This window comes from Acomys russatus, chromosome 12 (genome assembly GCF_903995435.1).
Source record: "Acomys russatus chromosome 12, mAcoRus1.1, whole genome shotgun sequence".
NCBI classification, from domain to species: Eukaryota; Metazoa; Chordata; class Mammalia; order Rodentia; family Muridae; genus Acomys; species Acomys russatus.
Genome location: NC_067148.1, coordinates 6,233,572 through 6,259,446, shown reverse-complemented (window position 1 = coordinate 6,259,446; position 25,875 = coordinate 6,233,572).

The window sequence follows — 25,875 nt, the reverse complement described above, 5'->3', positions numbered from 1 at the left end:
AAATATATAAAGAATTCAAGAAATTAAACACCACCAAACCGAATAACCCAATTGAGAAATGGGGCTTGGAACTAAACAGAGAATTCTCAACAGAGGAGTATCAAATGGCTGAGAAACACTTAAAGAAATGCTCAACCTCCTTAGTCATCAGGGAAATGCAAATCAAAACAACTCTGAGATTCCATCTTATACCCATCAGAATGGCTAAGATCAAAAACTCAAGCGACACCACATGCTGGCGAGGATGTGGGGAGAGAGGAACACTCCTTCATTGCTGGTGGGAATGCAAACTAGTACAGCCACTTTGGAAATCTATCTGGTGCTATCTCAGAAAAATGGGAATAGGGCTTCCTCAAGACCCAGCTATTCCACTCCTTGGAATATACCCAGAAGATGCTCCAGCACACAACAGGAAAATTTGCTCAACCATGTTCATAGCAGCCTTATTCATAATAGCCAGAACATGGAAACAGCCTAAGTGTCCCTCAGTAGAAGAGTAGATAAAGAAACTGTGGTACATATACACTATGGAATACTACTCAGCTATTAAAAACAAGGAATTCCCAAATTTGTGGATAAATGGATTGAGCTAGAAATGATCATAATGAGTGAGTTAACCCAGAAGCAGAAAGAATCAAATGGTATATACTCACTTATATCTGCATACTAGCCCAAGAGACATGTCCCACTAAAGCCTTCACTTACCAGGAAACTGGGACAGAGGGGAGGGCATCCTATTGGGACTCTAAATGAGAGACACATTGGAGAATAGCAAAATAAAAGGATACAGAGGGTCCTAGAAATCTACAAGCAGAACAATATGATAGGCAGATTTGGGCCCAGGGGTCCCACTCAAACTAAGGCACCAGCCAAGGACAATACAGGAGGTAAACTTTAAACCCCTTCCCAGATCTAGCCAATGGTCAGAATATTCTCCACAGTTGAGTGGAGAGTGTGATATGACTTTCTCACGTACGCTGGTGCCTCACATTTGACCATGTCCCCTGGAGGGGGAGACCTGGTGGCACTCAGAGGAAGGACAGCTGGTAGCCAAGAAGAGACTTGATACCCTATGAGAATATACAGGGGGAGGTAATCTCCCTCAGGAACAGTCATAGGGGAGGGGAATAATGGGAAAATGGGGGGGGGGAGGAATGGGAGGATACAAGGGATGGGATAAACATTGAGATGTAACAAGAATAAATTAATAATAATAATAAAAAAAACACATAAAGAAAAAAAAATACCAGTAGAAATGTGTAGTCTTTTTAGTAATTGCTTTCTACCCTAGCTATTCTTATTGGTCTCTCAGGAAGAATGAACTGTTAAGCAGAGGTAGGATGATTATTGCAATGTTTTATGGAACCCACTGGAAAAAACTCATAAGCTATGACCTTATTACTTAATTATAAGGGAACCACACTTGAACCTGTTCTCTAGTCTAGAAGGGGGCATTTTTTATTCATTATTCTAGCTAGAATAGATAAAGTTAATTTTTAAGAGTCACAGCCTGGCACCTAAGGGGATGGTATTCATGAATTTTTCACTCTTCATAAGGAATATTCATTGAAATCAGATGCATTATTTTACATTACTTTATTAGAGACACTTATGAATCAGAAAAGCTCTCATCTTTCTGTTTGCAGATGTAGATGTGTATACATATCTCTATGCTTGTGTTAATAGTATTCACGTGTGTGTAAATTGGATTCTGGGAAAAAACTAGAGTCAATAAATGATTCACAGAAAAACTCTCTGAATAATATTGTTTCCTGTGAAGAAGGCATTTGTTATCTATACTGACATATTCGTGACTATAGCCTCAGTAATCTTTGTAGTTTCAACTGTTATTCAAGGACCAACACCCTTATGTGAATCAACTCACTTTTAAAATTTTCTATGATGTGTTATTTCTCTTTTTCTCCTCAACATATACTCCCTACCCTCATAAAGTGGGAGGAATGGTGAAAATTTTTCTAAAAAATATACATCATTTATGGTATTTCAAAGCATGTGGTGTATAATGTTTTACTAAATGAACACTTTGAAATGATCTTTGGAATAAGTCTAATTACTGATTTCCAAATAAGGAATAAACTATTTGTGGGAAATGTGCATTTTAATGAACATACTACTTTAAATAAAAAGTTTCTTTTCAAAATTGTCCTGTCTGTTATAAAGAAATAGATAGAACAAATTGGTAGTACATACAGAACAAGACAAACAAAACAACAACAAAAAAATAAAACATCTTAGTTATTAACAAAGAGGAGAATTTTTGAATTTCAATCTCTTTAAATTTAAAGTCAATTTACATATCGATTGTTAAATTTTATATTGTTACTGATTCAAAATGTTTGTGATGGACGTATTTTAAAATGAGGAACACTATTTGGAAATACTGAAATTTTAAATTACTTGTAAAGGACTTTTTATATGTCAGTCCAATGATGTGCCTGAAAATCACCAGGCACGTCTGACAATCATGAACAATATTTTTATAAAATTGATTTTATAAGACTATATAATAACAAATAAAATAATGCAATGGCATGAACTAGCACAATCTAGTCTAGTTCCCTTGTTATGTTGAAAGATCAGTTTTTAATTCAGAAGAGGGAAAGATGAAAACAAAGAACAAAAACAAAAATGAAGTTCCCTATATTTTAAGTGAAATAAGATAAGGAAATCATGAAATTTTCAGCAAGTGTATGAAACTACAAAAGATCACCTTGAGTGAGGTAGCCTAGATCCAAAAAGACACACAGGGTATGTACTAACTAATAAGCAGATTTTAGCCATATAGCACAGGATAAACATATTACAATTCACATACACAAAGAAGATAAGCAAAAAAGAGGACCCAAGAAAGGATGATTAAATATCACTCAGAAGGGGAAATAGAACAGATAGTGAAAGTGGGAAGAGAGGGAACAAGGTAGGAGAAGGAACACAGAAAGAAATGAGGGGGAGATGAGACCTGAGGAAAACAGAGATAGAAACTGCAGGCAGAAGTGTTTCTGTGACAAGCTGGAAGCCTAGGACAGGGTAGCCTTCTGAGAGGATATGGGGGTGATTCTACCTGAGATTCCCAGTAGCAGGGGTCATGGAGACTAAAGATTACACCATTTAACTAGACAGGACTCCTAATGGAGGGAGAACACCAACCCATCCACAAAAACCTTCGACCCAAAAATTACTCTGCCTACAAGATGTTCAGGGAATAAGATAGAGTAGAGATTAAGGAAATGTCCAACTAATGCCTGGCCCAAGCTGAGACACACCCCATGCAAAAGAGCCACACCCTGATACTGTTAAGGATACTCTGCTACGCTTGCAGACAGGAGCCTAGCATAGACTTCCTCTGAGAAGCTACACCAGCATGGGATCCAAAGAGATACAGAGACTCATAGCCAAACATTGGATAGCGAATAGGGAGTCCTAAATATGTTGGGGGGTGCATAGAAGGATCTGAAAATGACAGGATCTCCATAAAAAGACCAACAGAGCTAACTAACCAAGACCCGGAGGGGCTTAAGGAGTACCAAACAAGGAGCATGAATAGCCTAGACATAGGTCCTCTACACAGATACAGCAGATAGGCAACTCAGGTTTCACGTGGGTCCCCTAATAATGAGAGGAGGGTTGTCTCTGACATCGACTCTATCATCTGCTTTTGTATTATTTCCCTCTTAGAGGGTCTGTTTTGCTCACATACAGAAGAAGAGGACTGGTTCAGTCCTGATGTGCTAGATTAGATGGCATTGTTGGGTGGATGTGTGGGCTCCCCTGTTCTGAGGAGTAGAGGATGGGGGAAGTGGGAAGAGGGAGGTAGGGTGGTACTGGTGTGAGGGGAGAAAAGGGGATACAACCTACTTGTAAAGTGAATACAAAACAAATTAATTTAAAAAAGAAAGAGGACTAAAATGCATTAAATATTGGCAGTCACCAGAACTTTATATACATTAAATATATAAAAACTCATATAAATACACATATATATCACCAGGCATATGTTAACATCTCCTTATGTGCATATACTTTTTAAGATTATAAATTAAATACAACACTTCTACTTTCTCCTTTTTTCTGCAAGCACTTTCATATACCTCTCATCACTATACTTCATCTTTATGGACTTTTTGTCACTAATTGTTATTCCATACACACACACACACAACACACACACACACACACAGAGAGAGAGAGAGAGAGAGAGAGAGAGAGAGAGAGAGAGAGAGAGAGAGAGAGAGAGAGAGAGAGAGAGACAGAGAGAGAGAGAGAGAGAGAAACACACACAAACACTCACACACACATATATACATACACACACATTTATATTCCTAAATATAAGCTTTTCACCACATACTTAATGTTGACTTCAGGTTTGATCTTTTGACACTGGACAACCAATTGGTTTTATTTCCCTGAGGGAGGAAACCTCTCCACCCAGATCTTCTTGATTGCCTACAGTTCTTTGTGTAGATTCGAGACCTTGTGGATTTTTACACAGCCACTGTTGTATGTTCATTGGTGTCATCTTGTTCAGCTGACATTTGAACAGTAATGTTTGTGAAACTTTATGGGTATAGCTTCTAAAGTTACTAGGAGTCAGTCGCATAGCCAACTCCCTAATACCCAGCTCTTGCAATTTTTCCATCTCTTCTTCTGCAACTTTGCCTTAGCCTAAGGTGCAACATTCTTAGGTCCTTTTTAAAATAGTCATATGATCATCTTGATAATAGAAAGCAGAGGCAGGGAGGGGAGAATTCATTTATGCCAGTTTGAAGGTGATTTTACCCATATTCTGAGTGTTTGTTGCTTGCCAGAATGAGAAAATCAATTAATACAGTCAGTATGGAATCATGAACTGAGAACATTTCCATTCAGAAGATGTGATTTCTGGTAAATTTTAAGGGGAAATTCACTTGATATTCACAACCCCATTATAATACTCAGATATTACAGATATAAAAGTCAATACAGTCTCTAAAACACAGTGACTCTCATTAGCAGCAAATTTGAAGACCTGAGATAAAAGTAAAAATTAAAGGGGAATAAAAAATATAATATGCAATAAGCAGATGGTGCCTAAGCACTGCCATTTAAACTGATATGGGCAAGAAAAAAAACATATTTAAAATATATTTCAGCATCTGTGCTCATGTACATTAAAGTAACCAATAAAATTTGGAATATTAAGAATTACACTATAAAAAACTTTTATATTTGAGACAGAGCTAAATTTAATTGGATTATCCAGAGCAAAGACTTGACTCATGGGTGTAACCCAGGTTAGCCATGCAAGACTAGATTACTATGTAATGCTGAGGCTAGAGATCAAGAAGCTTCAATCCTGCATTTCCCTGAGTATAAGGCCTCCTATTGCTAATTTAAAAGTTGCCTTGGATTTTATTTTAAGACTGTATATCCATCTTCTCTTCTGTGTCAGTAACAGATGACTTAAGTCTACTAATGAGGCATAGGTCATTGTCTTAACCAAAGGACTGAAAGTAGAAGGATATTAAAACTGCTTTTTGTGGCCCGGTAGGTTCTTTGCCCTATTGAAGTTTATGAGAAATCAATTCAATGGAAAAATGATAACATCTTCAACAAATGGTGCTGGTCTAACTGGATGTCTAGATGTAGAAAAATGAAATTAAACCCATATTAGCTATCATGCACAAAACTCAAGTCCAAGTGGATTAAAGACCTCAACATAAAACCAGAGACATTAAATCAGTTGGAGGAAAAAGTAGGGAAGAGCCTGGAACACATTGGCACAGGAGACAACTTCCTGAACAGAACACCAACAGTGCAGACCTTAAGGTCAACAATTAACCAATGGGACCTCATGAGGCTGAGAAGCTTCTGTATGGCAGGAGACATTGTCAATAGAACAAAATAACAGCCTACAGACTGGGAGAAGATCTTCACCAAACCTACATCTGACAAAGGTCTTATTTCCAAAATATATAAAGAACTCAAGAAATTGTACCCTGCCAAACCAAATAACATAATAAAGAGATAGAGCTTAGAACTAAAAGGAGAATTTTCAGCAGAAGAATATCAAATAGCTGAGAAACACTTAAAGAAATGGTAAATGTCATTAGTCATCGGAGAAATGTGAATCAAAACAACTCTGAGATTCCATCTTACACTCATCAAAATGGCTAAGATAAAAAATTCAAGTGACACCACATTCTAGCAAGGATGTAGAGAGAAAGGAACACTCCTTCATTGCTGGTGGGAATGCACACTGGTACTACCCCTTTGGAAATCTATCAGGCGCTTTCTCAGAAAAATGGGAATAGGGCTTCCTCAGGACCCAGCTAATCCACTCCTTGGAGTAACCACAGAAAATGCTACACCACACAACAGGGACATATGCTCAACCATGTTCATAGCGGCCTTATTCATAATAGCCAGAACCTGGAAACAGCCTACATTTCCCTCAGGTGAAAAATGGATAAAGAAATTGGTACATTCACACTATGGAATACTACTCAGCTATTAAGAACAAGGAATTTCTGAAATTTGTGGGCAAATGGATTGAACTAGAAATGATCATAATGAATGAGTTCACCCAGAAGCAGAAAGCCTCACATGGTATATACTCACTTATATCTGGACACTTGCCTAAGGGGCATGTCCCATGAAAGTCTTCACTTAACAGGAAAGTAGGACAGAGGCGAGGACATCCTATTGGGACTTTAAGTAGAGAAGCAAGGGAGAATGGGGAAATAGAAGGATCCAGAGGGTCCTAGAAACCTACAAGAAGAACATTATGATGGGCAGATCTGGGCAAAGGGGACCTGCTCAAACTATGGCACCAGCCAGGGACAATACGTGCGGTAAAATTTGAACCCCTACCAGGATCTACTCAATGGTTAGGACATTCTCCACAGTTGAGTAGAGAGTGGGGACTGACTTTCACGTGAACTCTGGTGCCTCATATTTGATCACCTCCCATGTAAGGGGAGACCTGGTGGCACTCACGGGAAGGATAACAGCCTATCAAGAAGAGGCATGATACCCTATGAGCATATACAGGGGGAGGAGGTCCCCCTCAGTCACAGTCATAGGGGAGGGGAGTAGGGAGAATGTGGGAGGGAGGGAGGAATGGGAGGATACAAAAGATGGGATAACAATTGACATGTAATATGAATAAATTAATAAAATATTTAAAAAGAAAGTGTCATAGAAGGATTTTGTTTTTACTAGCATTGTACAACCTAATATTTTTCTGGAAACTTATAACTAGTATGCTAGCCTTTTTAAAAAATATGGTTGCAACTCACAGGTAAAGCAAACAAGTGGTAAATTACATCATAATAAATCTGAGTAAATGAGTGAGGTGAAAGCCAATTGAAGAATGTGCTACACTCAATATTTGTTTCATAAACGTTATCTTGATTATTCTAGGATAATTATCCCCAGAAAATATATTCCCCAAAGTTGTCTAATATCATATATTTTTAGTGTATTTTTAGGTTTGGGTAAAGACACAAAAATTGGACTTTAAAACATTTTTATCTTTCTCCTACAAAGTCCCATCTATGCCAGCAGGCACGACCATTTTCCTCCAAGAACATGAACTGTGGTCTTAATACTATGGTTTCCATTTAGAGAGGTATATGTTTGGAAATTTTCAGACGTATTGAACATGTTGTCAAGGAATTCTTCATGATTTGTGACAGGACACTTTCATATAGTACATTGTGTTGAGGTTTGTTCATGTGTGATGTGAATTGATGGTCTTAATGGAAAGCTCATCTTGTTAGTCCACTGAAGAATAAATGCATTTAGTTAGTTTCTGCCTTTTGACCGCTATGAATTCTGTGGATATAAAGATTTCTCTGTGGCCATGGAATGCTGTTTCTTTCAAGAATTAGTCTAGAAATAGAATTGTGGGATATTCAATACTTTTCTGTTCAATATTTTTAAAGTATTCAGACAACATTTCTAAACACCTTAAGTATTTTATGTTCCCACAAGCAGTATATGTAATCCTTTTATATATTTTTGGCACTGCTTGCCATTATTGACAATTTTCTGTCATCGTGGTGGTATTTGAAACATCTCATTGTAGTCATTTCATGCATCTAGTGGATGGATAATGATATTCATATTTTTTATATTATTGTTTTTAATTTAGGCTATTACAATGGGATTGAACTAGGATCAGACCCCTGTTCTTGGTCTTGGTAGACATGTACTCTGTAGAAAAAAATGTCTAGCCATATTTCTGATAATTTTTAAACTCTTATTATGTTTTTATTTTGAGTTGTCACCATTCTTTTAAAAATTAACTGAAATGTAGTTATATCATTTTTCCTTCCCTTGCTTTCCTTTAACCTCTCCTATGTCCCCTTTCTTCAATTAGTTCCATAATCTTTTCCCCCTTTCAATTTCCCTTAAGTTCAGGGTCTTTTTTATTATTATATAATAATTACCATTTGGTTTTGTATAAATGCTTAGCTTATTCTTCCCCAAGGAAGATTAATTTTTCCTCTTTAAGCAGACATTAATTGTCTATATTTCTTCATTTAATATGGGGTCCTATGACATTTTTTCCTTACACATTAGAATTTCTATTGGTAATTTCAGTGATCAGGACTTATTTAGGCAGAATTATTATTGAGTCATCAGTAGAATGTATCCTGTTATTTCTATGAGATACAATCTCATAGTATTTTTGCAACTTTTCTGACTCTTACAATCTTCCGTCTCTGTCTTTAGAGAAGTTCCCTGATCCATGAGTGCAGAATTTATGTTGTATATGTATTCATTGAGGCTCAACATTCAATGATCAGTTCATCGCGGAACTTTGTCCGGTTATGGTTTTCTGTGATAATTTCTGTATGTCGCAAAGAGAACCTACTTTAAATGACATGTGAGTTAGGCTTTTGTGTTGGTAAAGATACGTTTTAGAATGCACTTACATAATTTAATGTACCAGTAGTATAAGAGCAGTCCATTTTCCTCAAGAGCCATAATTTCACTAACTCCAGGTATTAAGCTAAGCTTCTAGAATCAGACATAATTTCCTCCTCTTTGGTCAGACTTGAGATCAATCACAGAGCTGTTGATTAACATTGAAATGTGTCACTGTTACACTTCCCTTGTTTATTCTAGACATTGGACTATACAAGATAACTGTTTTATACATACTCTCTCTCTCTCAAATTATATGAGTGTTCTTTTTACTTTACTATTTCCCCTGTAAGAAAAAAAAAACACTTTTTTAAAAAATCAATGTAGTTCAATTTTTTCTTTTCTGTTGTGTTGCTTGTCCCTTGGGAATTGTATCTAAAAATCCATACTACCTTGATATCAGAACAATTTGTTTACATTTTCTAAGAGACTTTCTTTTATGTATCTCTGTAGAGGGTACAATTTATGTTATTATAATTAAATATATTTCCAAAAGAAGATTATTTAATTATACTTTATATCAGCAAGTAGTTCTCAAAGTTCAACATGAATAATCTGTTTTGTTTATAACTTCACGTTTCTTCTCATTGCATACTTATGAAGAGCATATTTCCTCTAAATCGCTATATTTCTGTTCTTGTTTTTTTTTTTTGTTGTTCATTTTTTATTAATTTATTCTTGTTACATCTCAATGGTTATTCCATCCCTTGTATCCTCCCATTCTTCCCTCCCTCCCATTTTCCCCTTATTCCTCTCCCCTATGACTGTTCCTGAGGGGGATTACCTCCCCCTGTACATGCTCATAGGGTATCAAGTCTCTTCTTGGCAACCTGCTGTCCTTTTTCTGAGTGTCACCAGGTCCACCCCTCCAGGGGACATGGTCAAATGTGAGGCACCAGAGTACGTGAGAAAGTCATATCCCACTCTTCACTCAACTGTGGAGAATGTTCTGACCATTGGCTAGATCTGGGCAGGGCTTTAAAGTTTACCTCCTGTATTGTCTTTGGCTGGTGCCTTAGTTTGAGCAGGACCCCTGGGCCCAAATCTGCCTATCATAATGTTCTACTTGTAGGTTTCTAGGACCCTCTGGATCCTTCTACTTTGCTATTTTCCCATGCTTCTCTCATCTAGAGTCCAAATAGGCTGTCCTCCCTTCTGTCCCAGTTTCCTGGTAAGTGAAGGCTTTCGTGGGACATGCCCCTTGGGCTAGTATGCAGATATAAGTAGGTACACTATGGAACACCACTCAGCTATTAAAAAGAAGGAATTCCCGAAATTTGTGATAAATAGATTGAGCTAGAAATTATCATAATGAGTGAGTTAACCCAGAAGCAGAAAGACTCAAATGGAATATACTCACTGTTCTTGTTTTCTATTTCACTGGTCTCTTTAACTTCCTCTTGTTGGTAATTATGCTCTTACTGAAACTTTTTTGTTGAAGTTTTAAAGATCAGACACGTTGATATTATAAATATTACCACTTTTTCCTGTCCTCATTTTCTACTTAAGGTACTTTATGTTTCCACATATATTTTAGGGTGAGTAATCTCTCTGTTACTAAATAGCGCTGGGGATTCTATAGAAAGTCCTCTAACTCTAGATTTCATTGCACCACACAGCTATAGACAATACAGGAGGTAAACTTTAAACCCCTTCCCAGATCTAGCCAATGGTCAGAATATTCTCCACAGTTGAGTGGAGAGTGTGATACGACTTTCTCAAGTACTCTGGTGCCTCACATTTGACCATGTCCCCTGGAGGGGGAGACATGGTGGCACTCAGAGGAAGGACAGCAAGTAGCCAAGAAGAGACTTGATACCCTATGAGAATATATAGGGGGACATAATCCCCCTCAGGAACAGTAATAGGGGAGGGGAATAATGGGAAAATGGGAGGGGGAGGAATGGGAGGATACAAGGGATGGGATAAGCATTGAGATGTAACGAGAATAAATTAATTTAAAAAAAAAAAGAAAAAAAAAACATCAATTCCTCCAATCTATTAACAAGCTTTTTCTGTACATTTGCTTAATCTTTAATTTTGTCCAATAATATTTTGGATTGAAGCTCTATAAAATAAAATTTCCAGAGGTTTATTAAATTTACTCATAATTGGTTTGCCATTTTTTGTGCTATTGAAATACAGAAATGATTTATTATTTTATAATTTCATTATTCATTTTAATGTAGAATTTCTCCTGTATATTTTTATGTGTGCATTTATGATATGTGTGTGAGGTTACATATTTTTGTGATTCATTGCATAATTTCATACCATATTAGGTATGTGGAGGTCAGAAGACAACCTCACACAGGTCTCAACCTTTATGTTGTGTGAGACAGTGTCTCTTTCCCGTTCTTTCACCATATATACCAGACTAGATAACCAGTACATTCCTGGCAATTCTTCTATTATCTAGAAGCACTGGAATTACATCCTTTTATTACTTGTCTAGCTTTTACATGGGATCTGGAAATTCAAACTCAAGAACATATGCTTGTACATCCAACACTTTTCCCAATAAGCCATCTACTCAGACCTTATTTTTGTATCATATTTTACATTCTGCCATACTGCTGATTTTGTTAAGTCTAGTGATTTTAATGGAATCTATTGAATTTCATTTCTAAAATATAGTGTTCTTTCCTTTCTAAAGTGAATATATTTATTTTTTTCATTCTTTTTTATTTAATTAATTTATTAAGATTACAACTCAATGGTTATCCCATCATTTTTATCCTCCCTTTCTGCCCTCTCTCTCACTTTCACCCTATAGCCCTCCCTTAGGTCTATGACCAAGGGGGACCTCCTTCCCCACTATATGGCCATAGGCTATCAAGTCTCATCTTGGTAGCCTGCTTTCTTGCTTTGAGTACCACCCGGCCTCCCTACCAAGGGGAGTTGCTGAAATATTATTATTTTTATAACCAACTGATCACAGTAGAGTTTCCTGCATAGCATCAAATAGAAGTGCTGAGAGCACACACCTGTGTTTAGTTTTGATATGAAATAAATAGCTTTTTGCCTTTGATATTTTATCATGATTTTTACTGTGGAAATTTCATAGATGCCCTTTATAATGTCAGGTTTGGTTCTTCAACTCTTTGCTTGTGGATGCTATTAATCATGGAAGAGTTTGTGTTAATAAAATAATTCCTTATCTAGTAGAACACTAATGCCGTTTTGCATGAAGTATAAAGCTATATTTTATTTCAATTTATGTTCATGTGATTAATAAATTTGAATTCAAAAATGTAAAAGTTTTCAAGTGAACATTTTAAATTATTTTTATATTTGATACATTATTGTGATGCAGAAACATAATTTTATTCATAAATGAATCTACTCTGCAGTTTTTCTTCTGTAATATATTTTTGTTTTATAATCAGAATAATGCTTTCTTATAAAATGAGTTTAGGGATATTTCTTCTTTGTCTCTTTCTTTATATTACTTTTAAGTAAATGATACTTATTCTTCCTTAAATATTTGGTAAAACTCATGAATATGGTCTGATGAATCTTTTCTAAACTAAGATTCTGTTTTTGAAGAAATTGAAAGTTGTCCAAATCTTTGACTTCAGATTTAAGCACGAAGACCCCAATAACTCATTTACTTGTGATGCCATGCAAAATAACTAAGACAAAGAGTGGATTAGATTTGTGGACCAAGAAAACAAGTAGTTGGACATTAAATGCTAATACATTATAGTCAGATTTATTACACCCTCCCTGTTTTCAAACTTGATAGTATTTTTCCCTTGAAATTTTTGTTTCATAAAGATGAAACATCCAGGTATCAAAATTAATTTCAGATTAGTTATTTCAGATTTGTGTTTAGTATTCCCTCATAAACATTAATTCATCTTAACTTGGGAGTAATTCTTGGCCTTTCAAGACAGGCATTCTCTCGTGTATCCCTCGTTGTCCTGAAACCCACTCCATGGATAAGGCTAGCCTCAAACTCACAGGCATCCACTTGACTTCACCTCTTGAGTACTAGGATTAAGTGTGTGCACCACTCTACACTGCTCTGTTTCACATTCTTAAATTCAATAATGAAGTATTAGGTTATTTTTTCTGGGTCTACTGCCTTTTTAATCTCTATTTTTTCACCATCTTTCAGTTACTTACAATACAATTCTTCTTACTGCTGTGCGTCTTATTTAATCTTTAGTTGCTGAGAAACTCAGGTAGATTATTTTGGAGTGTTTTTTATTTTTCAGATAAGCATAGGGATTGAAATATTTGACTCCACTTTAAACATATTTTGTACTCCTCCTAAGTGTGCATCTAGACTAATGTGTAGCCATACATCAAACAAAAAGTAGTGATATATCACTCTCTTGAGTTACAGAAGAACACAGTAAGCACCTGCACCAAATAATTCTACCATATTTCTTAGTATTATGCATTCTTCTTTCTCAGTATCTTTCTAGTTTCACATGTCACTGTGTCTACTTTTCAAGCACCAACATATTGATTTACATGAATTTATCTCTTTGAGATGTAAAATTTTTTATAGTACAAATGCCATTGTCCTATGAAAAATAATAATTACTATCCTTGTCAAATGCATAATTAATGTTAATGATGAGATGATTAAAGTCTGCCCTAATTATAGTACTGTTATAAATCATAAGAGGTATCTTTGCTAATACCCACAGTTAAAAGAAGTTACTATGCTTCATTTAAAAACCTGGCAGCAAATGGATACTATCACAGAATGCACAGTGCAGATATCAACATATTATAGTGATCCACAGATCCTGCACCTATGGTTCAGGAAACCACTCTAAACAGGAGACAACGTGACTGTATAAATCAAAATTCCAGAAAGTCTGCTTGAAAAGAGTCTCTTTTAGAAATGGTTGCATTAAAGAAGACCAGAAAAAATGGCAGTATCAATAGACATATTAATATGGATAGGAAACAGTGTCACAGATTCTCACCCTTAGACAAAGATTACAGGCAACTATTGAATGCTGGAAAAAGAGAAATTGGTCTCTGCTAGGCATGAGCCTACTTACTGATCAATACAGAGTGATCAGCCTTGAACCCATAAATACTCCAGAACAGAGAAGTATTTAGTGTATTTATTTATACATATTTTGAACATAGACAGACATAAACATATGTAATATACATATATATACTATTATTAACTTATTATCTAATATGTTATTTTCCAATAGCCATTTTCCCTCCCTCCCACCACCAACCACCTCCTCCACCCCTACCCTTTTCCCTCCACATGTATTCGTCCTTCATTTCCTTTCAGAAAAGAGCAAGTCTCCCAAGGATATTAACCAACCATGGCATATCAAGATGCAATAAGATTAGGTACCTCCCTTCATTTTAAGGCTGGACAAGGCAACGCAGTTTGAGGACAAGGGTCACAAAAACAGGCAAAAGGGTAAGAAACAGCCCATACTCCCTCTGTTAGTTGTCCCCCCAAATATCAAGCCATACAACTATAAAATACATATGCAAGTAGCCTAGGTCAGACCCATGCAGGCTCCCTGATTGTCAGGTCAGACTCTGTGAGCCCCTATGAGTCCAGGTTTGCTGGTTCTGTATGTTTACTTATGGTGTCCTTTTCCTCTCTGGCTCCTATAATCCTTCCTTTCCCTCTGCTGCATGGTTCTCTGAGTTCCACCTAATGTTAGGCTATGAATATCTGCATCTGTTTCCACAAGTTGACAGAAGAAGCCTCTCTGATGACTAGTCGGTTAGGCAACAATCTGTAAGAACATCAGAATATCATTAAGCATCATTGCATTGACTGTTTTCCCAACTGTGTTTGGTTCTATTCTAGGTCTTTGGGACATCTGTCCTCTGCTTTCCATGGTTTAGGCAGTGTCAGATGTGTGACATAGGTCTCCAGCTGGATCAGTCATTGGTTAGCCACTACCACAATTTTAGTGCCACCTTTACCCAAGCACATCTCACTGGCATGACAAATTGTGCCTAGAAAGCTTTATGGCAGGGTTCGTGTCCAGAACCCTCCAACAGAAGGCTTTCTTGCCTGTTTACAGAAGATGGCTAGTTAAGGCTCTGTATCTCCCATCACTAGGAGTTTAGCTAGGGAATAGCCTTGAACACATTGGCTCAGGAGACAAACTTCTGAACCCAACACCAATAGTACAAGCATTGAGATCAACAATTAATAAATGGGACCTCATGAATCTGAAAAATGTCTGCAAAGCTAAAGACATTATAAATACAACAAAACGGTAGCCACCAAAATGGAAAAAAGATTTTCAGCAACTTTCCATGTGACATAGGGCTAATTTTTAAAATATATAAAGAATTCAAAAAATTCACAGACCTGGAGTTGCCAAGTAACAAGAAGAGCTCCAAAAGGGCTGAGTGGGTCTCTTCCAGAAGGGAAAAGAGAATAGATTTTGCAGATGGCCTCAGAAATGGGGAAAGGTAAGATCAGGTCGGAAGATAATGATGAGAATGAGTAACAAGAAAACAATTAGCTAGAATTGTGGGACAATTGAGAAGCAAGGTAGAAACCCAATGCTATAGAAACTCCAAAAGTCTATTAGGATCCATATATATTTATATGTGTATATGTCACATTAATAATCAAAGAACAAAAGCTATCAACTTGAGAATGGTTGAATACATAGAAGGGGAAAGTGATACAATTCTAGCTTTTTTTTTTTTTTATTAATTTATTCTTGTTACATCTCAATGTTTATCCCATCCCTTGTATCCTCCCATTCCTCCCCCCGCATTTTCCCATTATTCCCCTCCCCTATGATTGTTCGTGAGGGGGATTACAATTCTAGCTTAATCACAATATTTTAATAATGAATAAACACAAATTTTAAAAGCAAATTAAATTGTACGTGAAAAGTTTTTTGAGATTCAAATAGCATATCAGTCAAGTAAGTTTGGTTTCTCCTTTTTCATTATTGCAATATATTAAAATTCTTCCTTATTCCAGTAATCTTTCAGGGACTAAATAATGAAAACAAAGGAATAAAATAAACAAAAGCTCTTTGAAAATCTTGTGCAGTAAAACTCAGTAACTTTGGTGAAAACATAAGTCAAAGATGTATGTGGGGGAAATCATAACTCTAAGTGATATGATTTTTTTTCTAAGTGATACGATTTTAAGTAAAGTGAACAGGAGAATATCTCTAAATGGATGAACTTTGAATAGTGAAATTACTAGAACAAAATTAGGAAGAAATCACAAAAATACAAATGTCTTATGAGTTTTGAAATTTCCAAGGAAAGGCAAATTAATTAGTATTGCAGCATTAAAGTGAGAGGGTATGTATCTGGGCTCTGATTTGGCTCAAATGCTTGTAACAAGAGTTACTTTATAGCTGGGTGGCAATAATAGTTTGAGAATTAAGAATATTCTTATAGCCATTATTTGTTGGATATTTATTGTGATATTGACATACAGTTACCAGCTGTTAAAAGGTAACTCCATTGTTGTTAGCATGAATGAGATGCAATTGGATCACAGAGTTCATCAATGGTGAGTTGCTGCCTGAGCACGCACTTAAAAGACAGAGAACCCTAGATGGAGGAAGTAGCCAGATCTCTGGGGGGCACATCTCAGAAGGGTGTACCTTGTCCTTTCCCCTCCTTATGTCATTTACTGTTTCCTGGATGCCAGGAAGTAGGCAGGTAAGCATCTATATTTTAGTATGACATTTTGAGGTTGTGCTTTCTCAAAGTAAGTCTTTCTTCTACTGAGTTACTTTCTTCACAAATTTTTTCCTAGTGGTAAAACTTCAACTCATCATCTGTAAGAACAGAAACTGTGAGAGTACAAAATTAGAAACACTTTAAAAACCATATTCGTCAATTTATAAGCTAAAATACAAGTGTTTGTTGTGTTTCAAATATTGTTGTTTTGTACTAACTATCTAGGATAATAAAGAAAATCACTTTACTGGAATAAAGTTTCACCAACAAAACTGTGTAGGTCACCATCAAAACATCCTTTGATGCCTCTAATACATAACTGTGTTCCTCGTCCATGTGGCTTCATGTGTATATATCTATAGCAGGGGTGGGCCTCAGAGCCCTTGACTGTGCTTACAGTAGGATGACTGTGCTTACAGTGGGAACCTGGAGCTCATTTTGTTCCACTGTGGCTCAGTATTAAGAGCATTTATGGCTAGAGTTTTTTTTTCTATTCACTGAATTTGTCCAAATCTCATAAAGTTGTTAGAATATTCTCCAAATATAGGACATGACAGTGTTCTTTTATGTCTATGACTGGCATACTTATACTGGAATCAAGTTAACTCTTAACAGCAAAAGTAAATCATCCAATCAATAATTAGGATAATGAACTAAATAGTCATCTCAAAGGAAGAAAGAAATACAAATAGTCAATGAAGTTAGAGAAAAGTTGGAAGAGAGTATAGCAATGAGCTATTCTCTCCTATAATCCTTGGAAAGAAATGCAGACCTAGTGATGCGTGTATTTTAGCTCAGGATTCTGCCATCAGGTTTCAGAATGATAGAAAATTAATGTAACCTAACTGAATTATTTAAGCCACTAATATTGTGATAATTTTTAGGAAACTGGTGGAAAGTTTTCTTTGTGCTTATAAATCATACAAATAATTTATTTTACCTTATATGTGAGAAAGCCATCTCATCAGGACACATCTCTGCTTTCATTAATAGTGTGTATGGCTTTAGTGCTCAGTAGTTCTGTGTTACGAATATATTTCTCCATAAAGGAGTCTAGGCACCCGAGAGTATCTTGCTGAAGATCCTAACAGAGACTGGAGAGTGTCTTTTTTTTTTTTTTTCTATGAAGGCATAAATTTAACAAGATCTAGAACTGCTATACTACAGTATGATCAGTTCAATACTTTCTAAATCTTTGCCTTTTCTCTCTAGGTTATATCTCTAGCAGTATTTTAAGAATTAGAAATATAGCTGAGTAGTATTCCATAGTGTAAATGTACCACAGTTTCTTTATCCACTCTTCTACTGAGGGACACTTAGGCTGTTTCCATGTTCTAGCTATTATGAATAAGGCTGCTATGAACATGGTTGAGCAAATTTTCTTGTTGTGTGCTGGAGCATCTTCTGGGTATATTCCAAGGAGTGGAATAGCTGGGTCTTGAGGAAGCCCTATTCCCATTTTTCTGAGATAGCACCAGATAGATTTCCAAAGTGGCTGTACTAGTTTGCATTCCCACCAGCAATGAAGGAGTGTTCCTCTCTCCCCACATCCTCGCCAGCATGTGGTGTCACTTGAATTTTCAAGGGTATATACTCACTTATATCTGCATACTAGCCCAAGGGGCATGTCCCATGAAAGCCTTCACTTACCAGGAAACTGGGACAGAGGGGAGGGCATCCTATTGGGACTCTAAATGAGAGACGCATGGGAGAATAGCAAAATAAAAGGATACAGAGGGTCCTGGAAACCTACAAGTAGAACAATATGATAGGCAGATTTGGGCCCAGGGGTCCCGCTCAAACTAAGGCACCAGCCAAGGACAATACAGGAGGTAAACTTTAAACCCCTTCCCAGATCTAGCCAATGATCAGAATATTCTCCACAGTTGAGTGGAGAGTGTGATATGACTTTCTCACGTACTCTGGTGCCTCACATTTGACCATGCCCCCTGGAGGGGGAGACCTGGTGGCACTCAGATGAAGGACAGCAGGTTGCCAAGAAGAGACTTGATGCCCTATGAGCATATACATGGGGAGGTAATCCCCCTCAGGAACAGTCATAGGGGAGGGGAATAATGGGAAAATGAAGAGGGGGGAGGGAGGAATGGGAGGATACAAGGGATGGGATAAACATTGAGATGTAACAAGAATAAATTAATAAAAAGAAAAAAATTAAAAAGTTAAAAAAAAAAGAATTAGAAATATATAAAGGTAAATTTACAGTGACCTCTGTCCATATTTGTTCAAATAGTGCAGCCTATTTGACTTTGAGTTTGATTCAAACAAGGAGAATTGTCTCGAATCTCTATGCTAGGAAGCGTGTCTACAAATTTTACTAAGTCAAAACAACATTAGCAACAGCATAGCAGAATATCCTTGCATATATTAAATAAAGCAACTATTTATTGTTTGTCTGTATCAAGGGCGTAGTTTGTTAGACAACAATAGACAAAAATACCTCACAATGCTTTTTAAAGCTGAAATACTGTGATGTGATAGAACTTATCAACACTGAGACCAAGATAATAGATCACTGTGCTATCGCTGCACACCTGAGGTTGATAATATACCGTAAATAATCACTATTTCAACAAAAATTCAATGAGACATTAAACCTCCTGCACACATTTTGGTCTATGTAAGCATGATTTCTACTAGCTATACAATTAAATTATTATATTCATGGATCCTAAAATAACATGTGTATTATGTTTGAAATACAAATGTGTAATTCCTTAAAATAAATTTGATTTCTAGTTACATCTTATATATAGTTCAAATTACATATAGTTGTTTATATCACTTGTGCTGCTGAAAGGCAATAATGTGAGTTTTCTAACTGCAACTCACAATTTGATCAAATATTTCCATCCTGGCAACATTAACTTTTGAAATAGTTGGTGTTTATCTAAAACACAAAATCAAACATATAAACGGACTATCTAGAATTAAGGAACCATGGGCTTCTATGTACCACATTTTGCGGTTTATTCATCACCCCACACTCTATTTTATCTCTTTCTGCCGACAGCAACAAGTCTGGAGTGTGGGATCTTAGCTGCATCTGAGTTCTTTGTGCCAACATGTCTTAGAGTAAGGCCTGCCAGAGATGGGATGTGAAGAGACAAGCTGCTCCACATCTTTAATATTCATCTGGAGATTTAGTTCAGAAAAGTGCTTCTCATTAATTAAATCTTTGCATTGCAGATATAAACAGATTTTCAGTCAAAATATCTATTAAAATAACATGAATTACATTTCAAATAGAAAATAAAATTTGGGCTAAAATTAGTCTTGACAGAGTCTAATAATCAGACAAATATTTTTTCATGTCCCTCAGTAGAAGAGTGGATAAAGAAACTGTGGTACATATACACTATGGAATACTACTCAGCTATTAAAAACAAGGAATTCCCGAAATTTGTGGATAAATGGATTGAGCTAGAAATGATCATAATGAGTGAGTTAACCCAGAAGCAGAAAGAATCAAATGGTATATACTCACTTATATCTGCATACTAGCCCAAGGGGCATGTCCCACGAAAGCCTTCACTTACCAGGAAACTGGGACAGAGGGGAAGGCATCCTATTGGGACTCTAAATGAGAGACGCATGGGAGAACAGCAAAATAAAAGGATCCAGAGGGTCCTAGAAATCTACAAGTAGAACAATATGATAGGCAGATTTGGGCCCAGGGGTCCCGCTCAAACTAAGGCACCAGCCAAGGACAATACAGGAGGTAAACTTTAAACCCCTTCCCAGATCTAGCCAATGGTCAGAATATTCTCCACAGTTGAGTGGAGAGTGTGATACGACTTTCTCACATACTCTGGTGCCTCACATTTGACCATGTCCCCTGGAGGGGGAGACCTGGTGGCACTCAGAGGAAGGACAGCAAGTAGCCAAGAAGAGACTTGATACCCTATGAGAATATATAGGGGGACGTAATCCCCCTCAGGAACAGTCATAGGGGAGGGGAATAATGGGAAAATGGGGGGGGGGGGAGGAATGGGAGGATACAAGGGATGGGATAAACATTGAGATGTAACAAGAATAAATTAATAAAAAAAAAAAAAAAAAAAAAACTGTATCAATAGGCTACATAAAATTAATATTATTTTCCAGTAATATACTAGGAGAGCAAAGATTGAATGAAATGTAAGGCTGGAAATATTTGATGAGAAAGTTTTTTCATACTCAGAGTATCTTTGAAAAATCATTCATTTACTATAATTTTGCCAGAAGAGATACTATTTGTCTTTGAGAGAGCTAGGCATTTTTTTTTTGAAAAATATACATCTGCAAAACGAAGAAGTAAGGATTCCTAGTTCATGAAGCATCTCTGAGAATTAAATAATAATCCTGCTACATACTCTGATAAACATAAATATATATCATAATTAAATATATTTTAATTAAGACCGTAAAATGTTTTTCTAAAGAGTTAATGCCTAGGGAATTAAGCAATATATTATTTTCTAATAAAACATGTAACATACACTATTTATCCAGAAATAATCAAAATACAGAAAAAGATCTAGAAGCTATGTATCAGAGATGAACTATCTCCTAAAGAAGTGTAAAGTGTCATTTTATTACATCAACCCCAAGTAAATCTTCCTGTGAAGAATGGCACCTTTACCCAGTTGTTGGCTTTTCTGGTACACTTACTCTCCTATTAGCAACTTATTCATTCACAACAAAGTTTACAGACAACAAGTTTAGAGAAGCTGCCCTCACTGTCTTAGCAAGAAAAGTGACTTCGGAACCTTGTCATGTCTTGTGATATACCAAGCAAGAAATCCATTAAATTTGTGTTGTGATGAGGGTCCAAAGTGCACAAACATCCACTCTGATAATAAGATTGTATAATCTCACTACAGTCCCAGCCCTTGTGGTGATTCATAATCAATTTGGGAACAACCCTGGATCTTATATCTTGAATATTCCCTAGTTTTATTTCATCTCCTAACACCTGCTTAGTCACAGGCTAAACAAATCTCAGCTGACACACTGCACTGTGGTATTGGCACATCCAACATTAAAGACTAGTTTCTGAAGCATGCTGAGAAGTATGGGGTTTCCCTTTCCAATGTTCAGGCTAAAATTAAGAGCTGGTGTATTTATGAAATTAATTGAGATCTGATTCCATTTAGGATGATATCATTCCCAAAATAGATGCACATCTTTTGTAAGATATACAAAGAGAAAATAAATTTTTTTCATTCACGTGAAAGATTGACCCTAGAACAAAAAGAGAACTCTAGCAAACATTTTAAAGGAGAAACCATGGGTATGAGATGTGTTATCAAATTATAGCACTTGTTTTCCCATAAGCCTGAAGACCTTAATACAATCTCTGGAACCCACAGCAGAAGTAGAAAAACAACTTTCCTCCATTGCTGTATCTCTCTCTCTCTCTCTCTCTCTCTCTCTCTCTCTCTCTCTCTCTCTCTCTCTCTCTCTCTCTCTCTCTCTCTCTCTCTCTCTGTGTGTGTGTGTGTGTGTGTGTGTGTGTGTGTGTAGTTGAATACATGCACCGAAAAGCAAAAACATACACAATACAAATAGTATTTTTAAATAAAAATTATAAAAGAAGCATGTGTGTGCCATTGTTACATGTTAGTACTAGGGTAAGCCTGAGATAATAAAAGAAGGCAAGATGAAATTTATCTTTTGTTTGGCTTTCTTATTTTTTATGTTACAGGGTTTTAATACTGGAAGATTTGGTTCAAAATGTGTTGAGACAACTGTTTACTCATTACAGATGTCGGGGTTGTGTAGTGCAATAAGAAATAGGTCTTTATTATGGAGGTGACCAGGAGGTTTACCCAAGTGTCCTCAGAGCTTTGAGGTTTGAGGCCACAAATATCTCCCTTTAAAATATTTCTTTGCTTGGCTAGATTTCTATCACTCCAACTTCAGATAATCAACTTCTAGAGACAAACATGTTACTTTGGATTACTTCTCCATGATTCAGTCTAGGATTGTTGGCCCTGCTGCATTTGGGTCTGTGGCATGATAGTACATAGGAGGCAATTTAAATAAAATAAAACAAGTTACATTAAATTAATAAAACAAGAACAATTAAATGTTCACCTTGTGAACAGGAAGCAAAAACAAGGGCAATCTGAGCATCACCTCTCATGCGTCTCCCTATCAGCAGGTCACTTAGAGTCAACTTTCTCATGCTGTATATAAAAGGCAACACTGCACCTTTATTCTAAACATGATGGTTGCAATGTGGCCTCAGAATAAATTCAGACTTTTAGAATTCAGCCATCCATTTTCAGAAACAGTTGCTATCACAAACTTTACTATAATTTTTACTACCACATATGATCCTGTATAAGGGAAATCACAGTGCTTAGCCAAGTAGAAAAAAAATGAAGAATATGGTATGAGAGCCATTAGTTAGCTAAGCTAGTTACCACAGAACTTAAAATTCAGCAGTGCTCTGCAGAACATAGGGAAAGCGTCCTGACTTGGTTAAAAAGATGAATCTATTAGATATCAGTTCCCAGAGAAAAATGAATACTATTATTGGAAAACATTCAATATGTACCGCAAATGCAACATTGAAAACGTTCACATTCTACTCTCAGGTGTGTATTTTTACTTTCTGTAGTAAACTAGTAAGTCTATAATTTCTAAAGTAAGTATTTAACTACATAACTTGTCCAATTTACTTTTCCCCCTACAAACCCTTCTATGTTGTAACTATCCCATCTTAAATTCATGGCTTCTTTTGCCTTGTGTGTATTTGTGTACATGTGTGTGTGTACATACAAGCACACACACAGAAGATACCGAGTATATTCAGTGTTGCTTGTATATATTTAAATTTAGCCCAGTGCATTTTCCAATGTGTATTCCCTTTTTGTTTAAATAAAGGAAAAATAATATCATATACCATAAATGTTTTCTAAAATAATACTTCAATTCCATTAATTAATCTGCAACTTAGACTTAGTTAAAGAAACCCTATAACACCATGTGATGGCTAGATGGAAACTACATCCTATATGCTAGTGTTTATTCTCAAACAAGGTATTAAGGGAATAATTTCTTAAAACCAGGATTTAAATTTTTAACCTTAACATTTTTTGTTGACATTTTCGTCATTTTTTTCATTTTCATTTTTTTCTAAATAGTTATAATTTTCATCAACAGTATTGAATTGAACAATACTGTGTGACCCACAAAGTTCAAGCAAAATATTTACATCTCCATTTGCTGCTACAACAGGGACCGCTCCATTCCATATGCACAGTCAATATGAAGGCGTCAATTTTATTCACGATCCATCTTCTATGGGTAACTCAATTTTTTTGAGAATTCCCATGGCCTCCCAAGTGCCAATAAGAAAGAATTACACATAGTGCCTTTGAAGACATCTTCCCTTTGAAGGCCACAAAATGTACATCTTGGTGGGGAAGAGCATTATCTCATTTGGTGTCTACCCTTGTAACTTAAGTAGCCTCAGTATATACCGCTGATGAACTGACTATTGGACAATGAAGATGTGATATCTTTAGTATGTGTGGAAGCTTACATATAAGTATTGACACAATTTCCTGTATAACATATAGTTACATATGAAATCAAATATTGTAAAGATTAAGAAAACATTGAATAATATAAGAGAAAACTACATCTCTTGACATAGTTATTTTTTGTGCATCTCTGAGCCTCAAATAGCACATTGATTTATACTGTCCTTCCATGCTGATGGTTAATGTCAGGCCAAAGCAACCTGCTGAGAACACTTTGTGGGTGAGCTCATCCAATGAAGCTGGCTGCCCTCAACCTGAAAGTCTGTCTCATCACGGGGTTGTTTAAAGGGCATTAGCACATAGTAGCCACAAGCACTTTTCTATTAATAGATAAGATCATTATCTTATGACTTCTACCTTAATTTCTTGAAATTAGTTTTTATTGAAGTACTTTTAAATTGGTAATATGAAACGTTAAGCCAATAATTTTCACATATTGGCCAGAAATAGGAGAATTTTGTCACTAGCACCTGAAGCCATGGTAAGTTAACAGTAGTGTATAGTGCAAAGTACAGTTTCAGTATTTGAAATGGATATACAAAAATATTTAGAAACAGAAACATGAAATAAGATTTAGCTCATTTTTAGATACAAAAATATTAGGATTTTTCCTCTACTCAACAATTTATAGAAGAAAATGCACACATTTGCTTGTTCTTTACTTTTTATATTAAGTAGATCAACAGTGAGAATAAATAAATGGACCTCTAAATGGGATGATTAAGAGGCAAAAGTAAAAAAATTTCAAGTGAAGATAACAAAGAAATCTTACATCATCAAATTGAGATTTTCATTTGATTCTTTTGTTTACTTTAGAAGTGAGTATGAGCTCTTCAATTTGTAAACTTAGAACAGTAATTGCAAACGAATGGCTGTATGTATGAAATAAAATTATTTAAGGTAATTTTGAAAAAAGGGTAATTATTTTTAGGTATTAGCATGCACTTCTTATTGGTTGCACTCTTTTTTTAAAGAAAAAATATTTTTATTTCTTCCTTGTAATTCAATATCTTTACAAAACTCCCAGAACAGTGTAATTAAATCACAATATCCTCCCCGTACCCCATTCAGTTCCTTTCTACCATAAAGCACTGCTCAAAAAGCTCACTATTGCCTCCTCCCATTTATTCCATTTTTCCTTTGACATGTCGGCACTTTTCTGTTCATATATTATAGGAACCTTGAATCTTTTAGCCACTTTTGAGAATTTGCAGATGGTGCTTTGAAATTCTTGCCTTTTTTATTGTAAGTACCTCTCAGTCAGCTGTTCCACCCTACTCTACATTATTACATTACTGCATTTTCTTCATAGTTCCTAATACAATTCATATGTTCATCTATTTGTTATTAAGAGATTAAGCTCAATTGGGGCATTTTTTTTAATTTTTGCTTTTATTAAACATTTCTTTTCTACATATACATTTATATTATTAAACATATATACAATAGACTACCTATAGCAAGAGGAACCATGATACAATCAAGGCTTATATAAATGTTACCTTCTTAGTGTTTACACTATTTGCATTTGACAGTCTTGAAGAAAACATTTTTCCTACCGTGATGCGTCTAAAATTCTGAATGTAAATCAATATCTATCATATCTCATCATTATCAACTTAAAACATCTGTCTAGACCTAAAAACATCTTAAGCCCTAAACAACTAGGCTTCATTGTAAAACTAAACTATCTGGTCTTCATATT